The following is a 12,428-nucleotide window of genomic DNA, read 5'->3' on the forward strand; positions in this document are numbered from 1 at the left end:
TCCTCTCTCTCCCTATCACGCTCATACAGAGTCCTTTGTATATTTTCAATCTTTTCCTGTATTGACCTTTTGTTTGCCTCCTCTCTCTCCATATCATGCGCATACCGAGTCCTTTGTATGTTTTCAATATTTTCAGTTATCATGTTTGCCAGCCGTGTTTGTAGAGCTATTTGGGAACTCTCCTCTGGATTATTCATTATCTGTTCTGTACCCTGATTATCATGAGTGGGAGTGGAGATACTCGGACTTGCCATTTTTCTTGTGGTTTTCTGGCTTACTCTGCCCATTTGGAATGAAAATAACACCAGTTTTGTGCTAGAACACTAACTTAAGGCAAGCATCAACCAAAGTCTGAATTTGTACAGTCAATAATCTGCAAATACAATCTAGTTCAACAGATATCTCTATTCAACATCAAACAACTATATATTAATAGGCTACGAACTGCAAAGAAGAATTTGGAAAACCAGAAATTATTAGGGTTAGGGAGATATGTGGGTGAAATTAGGAATAGAGTGATGTGGGAAGGCAAAAAGAAAATTAACTAAGTCCTAATCTCAAAGCAGGAAATAGGTTGGATTGGATGAAAGTAGAGAGAGAGGAAAAAAGAAGAGAAGGAAAAATAGAGACCAGAAATAATAGAAAAGTAAAAATTAAAAGTATTATGCAGATTCGAGAACAAAGTATTCAAAGAATCTGAATATCATGAGAGAACGGGAGGGATATAACGGAGCGGTGAAAAACTTAAAAATAAAAATACTTAAAATATCATATAGGTTTAAAGAGGTAGTACTGCTATTAAGGAATTTAGGTCTCAGATTTTTTGAATTGAGTGATAAATTTGTGGATTAAGTGTGCACACAATGGGGATAGGGTCTAATATTCAACTACAGGTTTATCTGAGTATGTGCAGAACAACAATTAAGCCACATAAAGAATAACGAAAGAGAAGAAAAGGTGAAAAGGATAAGAAAGAAAGAAAAAAAGATCAGAAGTTCAGTATAGCTAAACAAAAAGAAAAAATTTTTAAAAAGAAAAAAAATGTACACACACATGTATCCCTAAAATAAAAATTATAGGAGAAAAAAGTTACTAGAAAACAATTTTTTTCAAAAAAGGTAAAAATTAAAAAAAGTTTTAGAAGAGAAAAAAAATTTATAAAAGGTATAAAAAAGAAGAAGAAGAAGAAGAAAAAAGTTCTTTTATTTTTTGGGAGGGTTAGGAAAAATCCTGTATCTCCCTTGTGTCCATAACTAGTGTCTTGTTGGAGTCTCTGGTCTGCTTGTGGTCCTGTGGCTTGGTTGGTTTCTTAAGTCAGTTTGTTTGGACAGGCAGAAAAATGTTCTGCTTTACCCAGGATTTTGCGATCCTCCTCCCAGGTTAGTTCAACGGGAGGGAGATCTGCATTGAGTATCACAAAAGAGGGAGATGGCTTTTTCCTCATGTTTGGAGATGCTGTGTTGAGGCGAGGTTCTGGGTAGAGTTGAGGCCTTTCAGCAAACAGTAGCTTTTCCCGGGGGCTAGTTTGTGAGAAACTCTCAGAGCCCAGCCTGGAGCCACTCTCAGGGTTTATATTTACTGAATTTCAATTGATTGTGAAGGCTGCTAAAGGGAGGGGCAGCCTCTGGCTTTAATTACTCAGTGAATAGAGCCACTCCCTGGGCTGGCACCCGAGCTGGGTGACTTTTCCCTGGGCAGAGCTGAGTCTGGAAGGTCAGGTTAGGTTCTTGTGACCTGCTAAATGACTAGATTTCTTCCAAGGCCTGAGTTGGAGTTAGCAGCTCGGCAGAGCTTTGTCGGTATCCAAGATGGAGATCTCCGGTACTGGGTCGGGGGAGGGGTGGCCTTCCCTCCTCTGCTCCCTGAGGAGTGAAAAAGTCAGGCTTCTACTCATGCCATCTTGGTTCCTGGGTCGTCTCTGGTCTGCAAACTGCAGGATGAAGATGTCGATCCTTGTCAGTTCTTGCTGGTGTTGTGTAGAATCTGCTCACCCACTGTGTCTGGCTCCTTTGTCACTCTGTGATTCAGGTATGGCGGTTTCTGCCACCGCCACCATCGCTGTTGCTGCAGCGGTGGCGGCTGCTGGCAATAGCTCAGATATGTCTCCATGCCTGGATTTTCCCTCTAGGGCCTAACTCTCTGTCCTGTGATGGCACACTTGGTGTGATTATCTGGCTTAGGACTGTTTACTGGATCTCTAAAACTGCTTTCTATGCGAGAGCTTGTTTAGCCTCCTGCTTCTCCTCCGCCTTCTTCCCAGAACTCCCCTGTTTAGATGATTTTTAAAAAAAACAGTCTGTCGGGTTCTGGGAAAGTGGCTCAGTGGTAGAGTGCTTGCCTTGCATGCGTGAGGCCCTTGGTTAGATTCCTCAGCACCATATAAGCAGAAAAAATAGGCGTGGTGCTGTGGCTCAAGTGGTAGCACTAGCCTTGAGCTGAAGATCTGAGGGAGAGCACCCAGGACCCAGAGTTCAAGTCCCACAACCAACAAAAACCAAACCAAAAAACTAAACAAAACACAGTCTCTCACTTTTGTGACCTCAACTCTGTAAAACCACTGCTTCAGTCTAAGGCTAAGATTTTATGTATGGACATTAATCAACACTCCTGATTCAGACTCTACTTGAGAAAATTTTTCATGAATATTTTGTTCTTAATTTTGATTTCTGTGAATTCACATGCACCTATAAAAAATGGTCATCCCAGTAACATTTTCAAAATACCTCATAATGATGACTTAAAAAAGTTGTATTATATTGCAACAAGGGAAACAATGCAACAAATAAAGAAAACCAATAATTAAATATTAATGATTGATAAAATAAAAGCCAAATACCAGTGTTTCCAGTATTTGAAGTATACTATATATTAGATTTTGGTATTTGCTCAGAATCCTGTACTTTTAAAACTGGCTAAGATTATGATGTTTCAACAAGAGTTTTATAGGCTATGAGTACCCTTTAAATTTACACTGTATGATAACTATTTATGTCTCATCTCATCACTGGTACATGGCTTATATCATCATTTGTTCCTTGCTAACATATAAAGAAAAGAAGCCCTAAAGTTTCAACAGAAACTATGTAGTTAGAGTCTTAACTCTTTGCTCTGTTTCTTTACACAAAGACTTTGCATCTTCTCATTAATAAACTTTCTATAAACTCTGAAATGTACATACTTAGTAGTATATGTCAGCTACCATAAATTTAAATACTTTATGGAAAAGTTTTATGACCTGTCAAACAGTCTTAATTTTGGCATATATAAGCAAATTCCCAAAATTAAACATTTAAAACATTAAAAATTTTACATACCTTAACACTTGCTGCAGTGTTCATTATGACAGGTGCCCTGTGTAGAATAATTGAATTTCTCCTCCTACACATCTCTTGAACAACAAACATCTGGATTCGTTTTGTTTTTGTCATATCAATCTTGACTTTATTCTTAAATGTGTGCTTATGTAAGAAATACATGGTTCTAAAATTTCACAATTCTTTTGAACTTGCTTTTTGTTGAATTATCTAGTTTAAGAAAATCAATTCCAATTTATATATAAAAAATGTTCTGTGCTCAATTCGGCAGCACATACACTAAAATTGGAACAATACAGAGAATATTAGCATGGCCCCTGCGCAAGGATGACACCCAAATTCGTGAAGCGTTCCACATTTTTGCAACAACAGATGCTGGAGGGCATGTGGCAAGAAGAGAACCCTACTGCATTCTTGGTTGGAGTGTAAACTTGTTCACCCACTTGGAAAGCAGTATGGAGGTTCCTCAAAAGATTCCACATAGAGCTCCTCTATGACCCAGCAATCTCATTTTTGTGCATTCACCCAAATGATCACAAACAAGGCCATTCTAAAACTACCAGCACAACTGTTTATTGCAACATTATTTACCATAGCTAAGATATGGAACCAACCCCGAAGCCCCACAATAGATGAATGGATCAAGAAAACCTTGTGAGTGTGTGTGTGTGTGTGTGTGTGTGTGTGTGTGTGTGTGAATTCTATCATCCATCAGAAAGAATGACATTGCCTAATTTGTTAGGAAATGGAATGACTTGGAAAAAATTATATTAACTGAAATAGGCCAAGTCCAAAGAAACATAGGTCCCATGGTATCCCGTATTTGCAATAAGTTATATATGTCTGGGATAAGCAGAAAAGGTCAAAAGCTATGTGCATATGACTACATAAGTTGATGTTAAGCTAAATGAACCCAAGATAGGGACACAAGTGTTTTTTGGGTTTTTTTTTCCCTTTCTTGCTGTTGTTTCTAATGCACCTGTAATGTTCGATGTGTTTTTTTTTTTTTTTTTTTATATGGTCGTCCCACACAGTATAACCTCTGTTTTCAGTGTATTTGGTGTTGATGCGCCTTCATTTATATACACTTCTCTAATTTGGAGAGGGAAAGGGAAAAAACAAAATGCTTAAATAGAGATACTGGTTGACCCATTGTAACAATGAGTTGCCCAAGACACTATGTTGAAAAACTAACTTTACAATTTAGGCTAGGTGGGGGGGGGGGGTGAAGGGTGTACTTGTGGAGGTAGAAGGGAAGAGGTTTTTGAGGAAAAACCAAGGAGGAGGTAACAATGTTAGATAGGAAATGTACTCATTACTTTGCTCATGTAACTGTAACCCCTCTGTACAGTATTTTTACAATAAAAAACGTTTAAAAATGTTCTGAGATGGAAGAGTTTATTTCTATTATTTTAACCATATAATATCATTAACAAAGAAATTAATGCAAAACACTGACCTGAAGATATTTTGAATAAGTGTATGTGTGTGTGTGTGCGTGCATGTGTGTGTATGTGCCTGCATGTTGGCATGCTCAGAGTTTGAACCCAGGGCTTCAAGGTTTCGCTAGGCCTTCCCTCTCTAGCTTGGTGAGCTACTATGTGAGCTACATCTCCATTCCTGGACCTTTGCTAGTTCATTTAAATTTTTGAAAAATAATATTGTGAATTTTTTTTTGCCTTAATTGGCTTCCAACTCCTATCCACAGATCTCATGCTCCTGAGTAGATATGCCAAGTAGACAAGATTACAGGTATGATAAACCAGTACAAGGCTTTAGGAATAATTTCAAAAGTAGAAGAAACTTTAGTTCACGAGGGCCTGTTTTATTATTTCCTACTTTTAAAGCTTTTTGTAGTGATTATATGTGAATTTTTTACGTTTTGGGATTCTTAAAAGACAGTAAGTGATGGTATTTAAAAGTTTTAATGCTTTTTAAAAAGGATACTGGAACTGTGGGACAGAAGAAATTTGGCTCTCTTTGGACCTCAATTTATAATCTCAGCTCTGTGCATGATAACCCAATGTCACCAACACAGTCTGTGTTGAAGACAAAATGTGATAGAAAAAATTACCATGGCTATATTTTTTATGCTATTATTTATTGGACAATATCAATATTGAATTGAGTGTATAAGAGAATGAAGAGATTTTTACCTACATTTTTGTATTGCTGAAAGGCTTTTGGAAATTTTGACTCATTTCCTTCCTCACTATGTGTCTTTGGGTCATGCACTTAGTGCCTTGAATTACAATTTTTCTCAACACTAAAATGGTAATAACATTACCATTATAGCAAATTTTTTAAGACCTAAGAGACATAAAACTTGTGAAAAACTTAACATAAACTTCTATGAATGAGCTTTCAGTTTACCCAGCAGTGTTTTTAGTATTAAACAGAATGTGATATATATTACCGAAATCATTACATGTAGTAAGCAACCAGAAGTCTATTGACTATGCTGTGCTTCCAAGGAAGCCAGCTGGATAACTTCTCATGCTGTAAATCAAACTGGTTATCTCATGTCTTGATAGTGTAAAACTATCAGGGACAGAATAATGAAGGAATGTTGTAGACTGAGGTGAAGTCCATATGATAATGTGCAAAACTGATAAAACGTAAAAGTAACTGAGCAGTATATTGAGTTTTACATCATTTAAGGTAAATTGCAAAGGTAGAGAAGACCTAGAAGAAAGAATTCTCCTTTTGATATCCTATCATAGGTCCTTAGCAGGATGAACTCTTTTCTCATTCTTGTAGAGGCATCATCAGATGAGAGGAACTCTATTTTTTTGGTTGCTTCCTTCAATTTATTCTTCAGTTTGAAACCTGAACTACATTAGACTGCAAGAAACCAAGGAGAATTAGACATGCAGGCTTTGGAAAGAGCAATCAGCATAAAATAAATAAAATACAGATAGCCTTGTAAAAGGTCTAAATACATTGAGTTATATAGGCTGAAGCGTAAACAGAAAATGATTTAAACAATATCATGTTATTGAAAATTGAAAATTGTGAGGAGTTTCTCAATTTTTTCCTTTCTACTACATTGAATTAATTATTGATTTTGTATATAGAGATTAAAGATGAGATTAACAAGGAACTTGATTAAAAACCGACAAAAGTTCTGAGTAGACATGTTTTCCAAAATGCCCTGAAAATCACCAGTGGGTTTACAAAGTTGTGTTTAATACCACTTCTATGCTGGATTAATGCTTTGTGAACAGAAGTCATTAGAAAAATACAATTCAAAATTACTATGATACTACATCATAACTATTATAACTCTTATCAAAAAAATCAAAGGAACTTGGTGTGGTGGTAAAGGCTTCTAATGCAAGCATTTGGCAGGTTGGAGTAAGAAGATTTGAGTCTAAGGCCAGTCTGGGGTACTGAACAGAGTAAAAACCTGCCATTTCAAAAAACTCAAAACGTAATAATGTTGGTGATAGCGTCGAGAAAAGGAAATTTTTTCTACACTCTTGGTCAAAATACCAGTTATTATTCTCTTCTAGAATGTAGTATGGTTTTCTAAAAAAATACAGAGTTGAAATATCATCCGACCACCAATCATATGATTATTTCTCTCTGGGTAACTAGTAAATACATCTATAGTTCCTTGTTATTCACATTATTGACAACAGGCAAGATATAAATCGAAGTTTTGTGTTCAATTACATACTAATAAACAACTGTGGTGCATGCACAAATATATTTTTCTGTTTCATACCTAAACTAGCAAGAGACTTCTCCAGTTAGACACAACTTACAATGACCTGAAAGATGTATTCTAAATGAAGAAAAATGTTGTCTTCTGATCTTTGTACAAACGCACACACACACACACACACACACACACACACACACCAACCTAAAACAACAGAGAAATTTTTCAAAAAGTAAAGCAAACTGGAATAGCTGGGGCATTTATGTCCCAATATAGATTATAGTAGTTATACAGGATGACCAAGTACAGAGTTGTAATGTACAACATGAGGATGCAGGGAAAAACACTGGCTTTACATAGGAATGAATCTAATTAAGTAGGAGTTGTTCTTCCTTGTAGGGGTTGCTCTTTTAGTTGTTCTCCTTCAGTAACGGATGAGATGAATGTAATTCTTTAAATATACCGGCCTGTTTGTAGAAATAATAAACAAGATAGCAATAAGTATGCTCAACATAGAACAAAATGCCAAATTAAAATACATGAGATTATCCTTGATATAAACTAATTATTATAAATAAGGGAACCCATGGGACATATGTTTCTTTAAGTCTGGCTTACTTCACTTAATGTGTTTTATTCCAAGATCTTCCATTTCCTGACAAAGAAGTGGTATTATTCTTTCTGATGGAAGCATAGTATTCCATGTGTAGGTAGATATGTATGTGTGTGTGTGTGTGTTACATTTTCGTGATCCATTCATCTACTGAGGGGCATCTGGGTTGATCCCATATCTTAGCTATGGTAAATAAGCTTTCGTATGGCCTTGCTTGTGGTCACTTGGATAAATTCCCAGAAATGGGTTTACTGGGTCATAGGGGACTATTATTGAGTACATCAAGGATAATCTTAGTAGAGGAGCATAATAGCTCAATTGTTATTTGAATATGAGCATATAAGGTGATTCCAAGTGAAATGAACTCCAAAACATGTTATTTGTTGTTGTTGTTCTTAATATACTATGTGATTTCTTTTAAACCTTTTGTGTTTTCCCGACTTACAGGTTTATCCCCTATAGTCAATATATTTGATTTTGATACCCTGGGTTTTGTAATTATGTTAATTTCAACTAGGGAAGAGAAAGTGAAAAAAAAATGGAGAGACAAAGGACAAAGGGGAAACCTATGCAAAAGTGATACTCACAAGACAATATATTGGAAATAATCTCGGGGGGATTGGGAGGGAAGAGGGAGAAAAATGGGGATAGGAGTAACAAGTTAGAAAAAAAGGATTACCTTACTTATGTAACTATAACCCCTCTGTACATTACCTTGACAATAAAATTTAAATAAAAAATAAAATAACATACATGAGAGCAGCAATACAGGAGATGGGAGTGGGGGAAATACTGTAGTATACAATGAAGAGTAGAACAGCTGTAGAGAACAGGAATTTTACAGTAACATAGGAAGTAATAAGCTATCATACAGATTTTCATCCTCATGTCAGTCACTAAAAAGGGAAAACAAAATGCACAATCAGCGAACCAATAGAGATAAAATAGAAAACTAAACAATTAAGGTGGAGGGCTGGGAAGGTGGCTCAGTGGTAGAGCACTTGCCTTGCATGCCTGAGGCCCTGGGTTCAATTCCTCAGCACCACATAAACAAAAAGAAAAAAGCTGGAAGTGCTGTTGTGGCTCAAGTGGTAGAGTGCTAGCCTTGAGCTGAAGAGCTGAGGGACAGCGCCCAGGCCCAGAGTTCAGGCCCCACGACCGGACCCCCAGCCCCCCAAAAAAAACAAATATAAAAAAACTATGAACATGGAGAGATGACTTGGAACAATAACAAATGACACAACTAGGAAACAAATAACTAGCTGGTAAGTTTAAAAAATATTACCCATAATTCTATTAAATGTTTTTTACATCACAATTTGTTAGAAATATAATTCAAATCAATGTTTAATAGTATATCATTTTAATAATATGTTACTTATTGATTTCTTAATATTGAATGTTTAATATATAATTTTAGTAGCTATAGAAAAGAAAAAAGTGGAACTAATTTTAATGATATATTTCAGGAATTGTAAAATTGAGAAGCATTAAAATTTAAACAATACATCATTATTGTTTCATTTATGTAAATTAATGTAGTAATTCAAGTTGTATTCTACACTTAGCACTTAACATCAAATAATAAATTATTCCACATGAATTTGGTATTAGGTTGAAGGGTTCAATATTGTGGTAAAATTCACACCACACAGTACATGAGGGTATGACTACTCTCATCTATCTTAAATTGTGGAAATTTTATTTCTACGTGCATGTTAAATTCCTGTCTAGGTGACATCTATACAATTATATAAATTATATACACGAGGAGTATTTCAGATGATTCATAAATTCACGTTCAGTAATTAAGTTTTTATTATTTTGTATCAAATAAATATTTATAGAGAGACTGAATTTCTGAGTAGATGATGGTATATGTGTGCCAGATTATACTTACTGAGGGCTTATTTTATATTCCTGACATTGTTTCTACAGTTGGACTTAATTTTCCATAAGGGGTTAATTGTATTATATTGGGTATATGAAAGTAAACTGAATTTTGATTCCATTAATCCTTTGCAATTTGTGTAATCCAAATATAAATTATCCATGTGTTTGAAGTAATTAAAACAACAACAGATATAAGCAACATGAATCAGTCTCTAGTACAAGTATTTTCACCTTTATTTTGATAGTTGGTCCTCTTTTACACTACAGAATATTCTTGGGAAAATGTGCTCCAGGCTGGCCTCAATTGCAGAATATTATGCTTTGATCTATCATTCCCATTGTTGGTAACACAGAAAATCTACTGATTCTTGTGGGTTTTATACCATCCTACATTGCTGAAGGTTAACATCACCTTTACTAACTTGAGGAAGGAAACTATAGGGTCCTTTAAATATAGGATCATTTCACTTGTGAAAAGGGATAGTTTTACTTCTTCCCTATTTGGATCCCCTTTATGTTTTTCTCTTGCCTATTGCTCTTGCTAGAAAGTACACTACTATAATGAAGAGTAATAGAGAGAGTGGACATCCTTTCTCATTCCTGTTTTTAATATCTTCATGCTTCTACCTTTTGATATATGCTTATTATCATATCTTTGTCATATACGTACACTAAAACTACTAGCACAACTATGTTTTTACAGCATTATTATCGTAGCTAAAATATGGAACCAATCCAGATGCCCCTCAATAGATGAGTGGATCAAAAAAAATGGTATATATACACAATGGAATTTCATGCTTCTATCAGAAAGAATGACACACCTCTTTCTTAAGAAAATGGAAAGACTTGGAAAAAATCATATTATGTGAAGGAAGCCAGACTCAAAGGAACATAGGATCCATGGTTTCCCTCATTTTCATTAATTAATGTATGCTTAGGATAGTCCTGGCAGATAGGTTCACTTTTATTTTTTTCATTGTGAAAATACTGTATAGAGGGGTTACAATTACATGGGCAAGATAATGAGTACATTTCTTATCAAATATTGTAGCCTCCTCCTTGGTTTCCCCTTCCCATCTTCCCCACGTCCCCACCCATTCCTCCTCCCCCCCCAAGTGGTAATGTTTGCTTTTCCACATAATGACTTGTATATCTCTTTGTTGCAATGGATCCACCTGTATCGAATGGCTATAATCAAGAACTCTAATAACAACAGATGCTGAAGGGGATGTGGACAGAAGGGAACCTTACCGCATTGTTGGTGGGAGTGTAAATTTGTTCAACCACTTTGGAAAGTAGTATGGAGGTTCGTCAAAAGACTCCACATAGAGCTCTCATATAACCCAGCAATCCCACATTTGGGCATTTACCCAAATGATCACAAACAAGGCCACAATAAAGCTACCAGCATGACTGTGTTTATTGCAGCATTATTTACATAGCTAAGATATGGAACCAACCATGATGTCCCTCAGTAGATGAATGGATCAAGGAAATGAGGTATAGATACACAATGGAATTCTATGCCTCCATCAGAAAGGTTCACTTTTTAAACTATTAATATTCCCTTTTTGCTCTCCCTCTTCCTCTGATTCCATTTGTATGTGTGTGTGTTTGTGTGTGTGTGTGTGTGTGTGTGTGTGTGTGTGTGTGTGCATGCGTGTGTGCAGTAATGAAACTTGCCTCGGAGCCTCAAAACCTTGTTAGTTTTTTTTTTTTTTCACTCATGACTGAGTCTCTACTATTTGAACCAAGGTTTCATTCTGTCTTTGATTGAACAATTGAACATAAATGTCTCGTGGATTGCTACTCCAGCCATCTGTGAACCATAATCTTCCAGTCTCAGCCTCGTGAGATGAGATACTGGCATCCAGCTCTATTGCCAAGTGTCATTTGTTTTGTTTTGTTTTGTTGTTTGTTGATTTTGTGAATCCAAAATCTGTAAGGAAAACAAATAATTTATAATCAGGACTACTCACATAAAATGTGTGTTGTTTAAAGATTACCTTAATAATATTATCCTTTTGCATCCACATTATGTGATTTGATTTTTTGAACTCTCTTGTTGAAGTCAAGTCACTTATATATAATTTGAAACTTCTTGTCTGGGTTTTATAGTGTGTTAGCTGTTTCAAAACAGAATTTATCAAGGTTTAACTCTGCACTATTGAAGCAAGACCTTTATGATTATTCAATGTCCTGTAATCATAAATTTATTACTGATCGTCACACCATTTGAGTACAAGTAGTTTCCAATAATAACTCCACATATTTTAGACTTCAATGCCATGCACACTTCTGCATGCACACTATGCAAGGGCATCCTTTGTAATTCTCCATGTATTTTCACTGTTCTTCGCTCTACTCTCAAGTGCTAAGTCCTTTGATGGTTATGTTTATTTTCTCCCCTGTTCAACATTGCAACTTGGGAACTACTGGTATGCACTACTGTACTTCCATCCATTCTCCTTGTGTTTTGTTTTGTACCCCTCTCATCACAAAAGGCCAGAAATTGGGGATATTTTCTTCACTCTTTATCTCAGACATCTATCTTTATTTTCTAGCAATACATTCATTGAATTCTTTCTGTAAATTCTAATACCTTGAAAATGATTACTGCATTTTCATGGCTTTGTTATTTGGCATTAGGAAAGAACATGGGTCAGTAACTGTAACTTACGTAAAAGAAGATTGCAATCATGGCCAAATAGATGTTGTTCTTTGGATAATGTTTATTTCAAGGTCTGCCTCCCTGCTTTCTTTTCATTGTTTTGGTTTTTTTTCAATGTAGCCTTTTCTTCTGGAAAATATTTTTGGGCCTAGTGAAGATCAATTCCTACTCTAATAAGTCATTAATTTTATTGCAACATCATTTCACAGATCCTTCTGAATTTCTACAGGGTTTGTATAGTAGTGCTTCACATTCTTAGATATGTTT

At 35.7% G+C, this 12,428-nt stretch overlaps 1 non-coding gene across 1 annotated transcript; it reads left to right on the forward strand.

Moving 5' to 3' along the window:
• The first annotated feature begins 3,569 nt into the window (after positions 1-3,569).
• On the forward strand, positions 3,570-3,676 carry LOC122124499. Its single transcript, XR_006150573.1, has one exon. It is a non-coding gene; the product is annotated as a U6 spliceosomal RNA (small nuclear RNA).
• Positions 3,677-12,428: the final 8,752 nt, after the last annotated feature.

The sequence above is a fragment of the Dipodomys spectabilis genome, unplaced genomic scaffold (assembly GCF_019054845.1).
Source record: "Dipodomys spectabilis isolate Male_0828 unplaced genomic scaffold, ASM1905484v1 ptg000238l, whole genome shotgun sequence".
In the NCBI taxonomy this organism is placed as follows: domain Eukaryota; kingdom Metazoa; phylum Chordata; class Mammalia; order Rodentia; family Heteromyidae; genus Dipodomys; species Dipodomys spectabilis.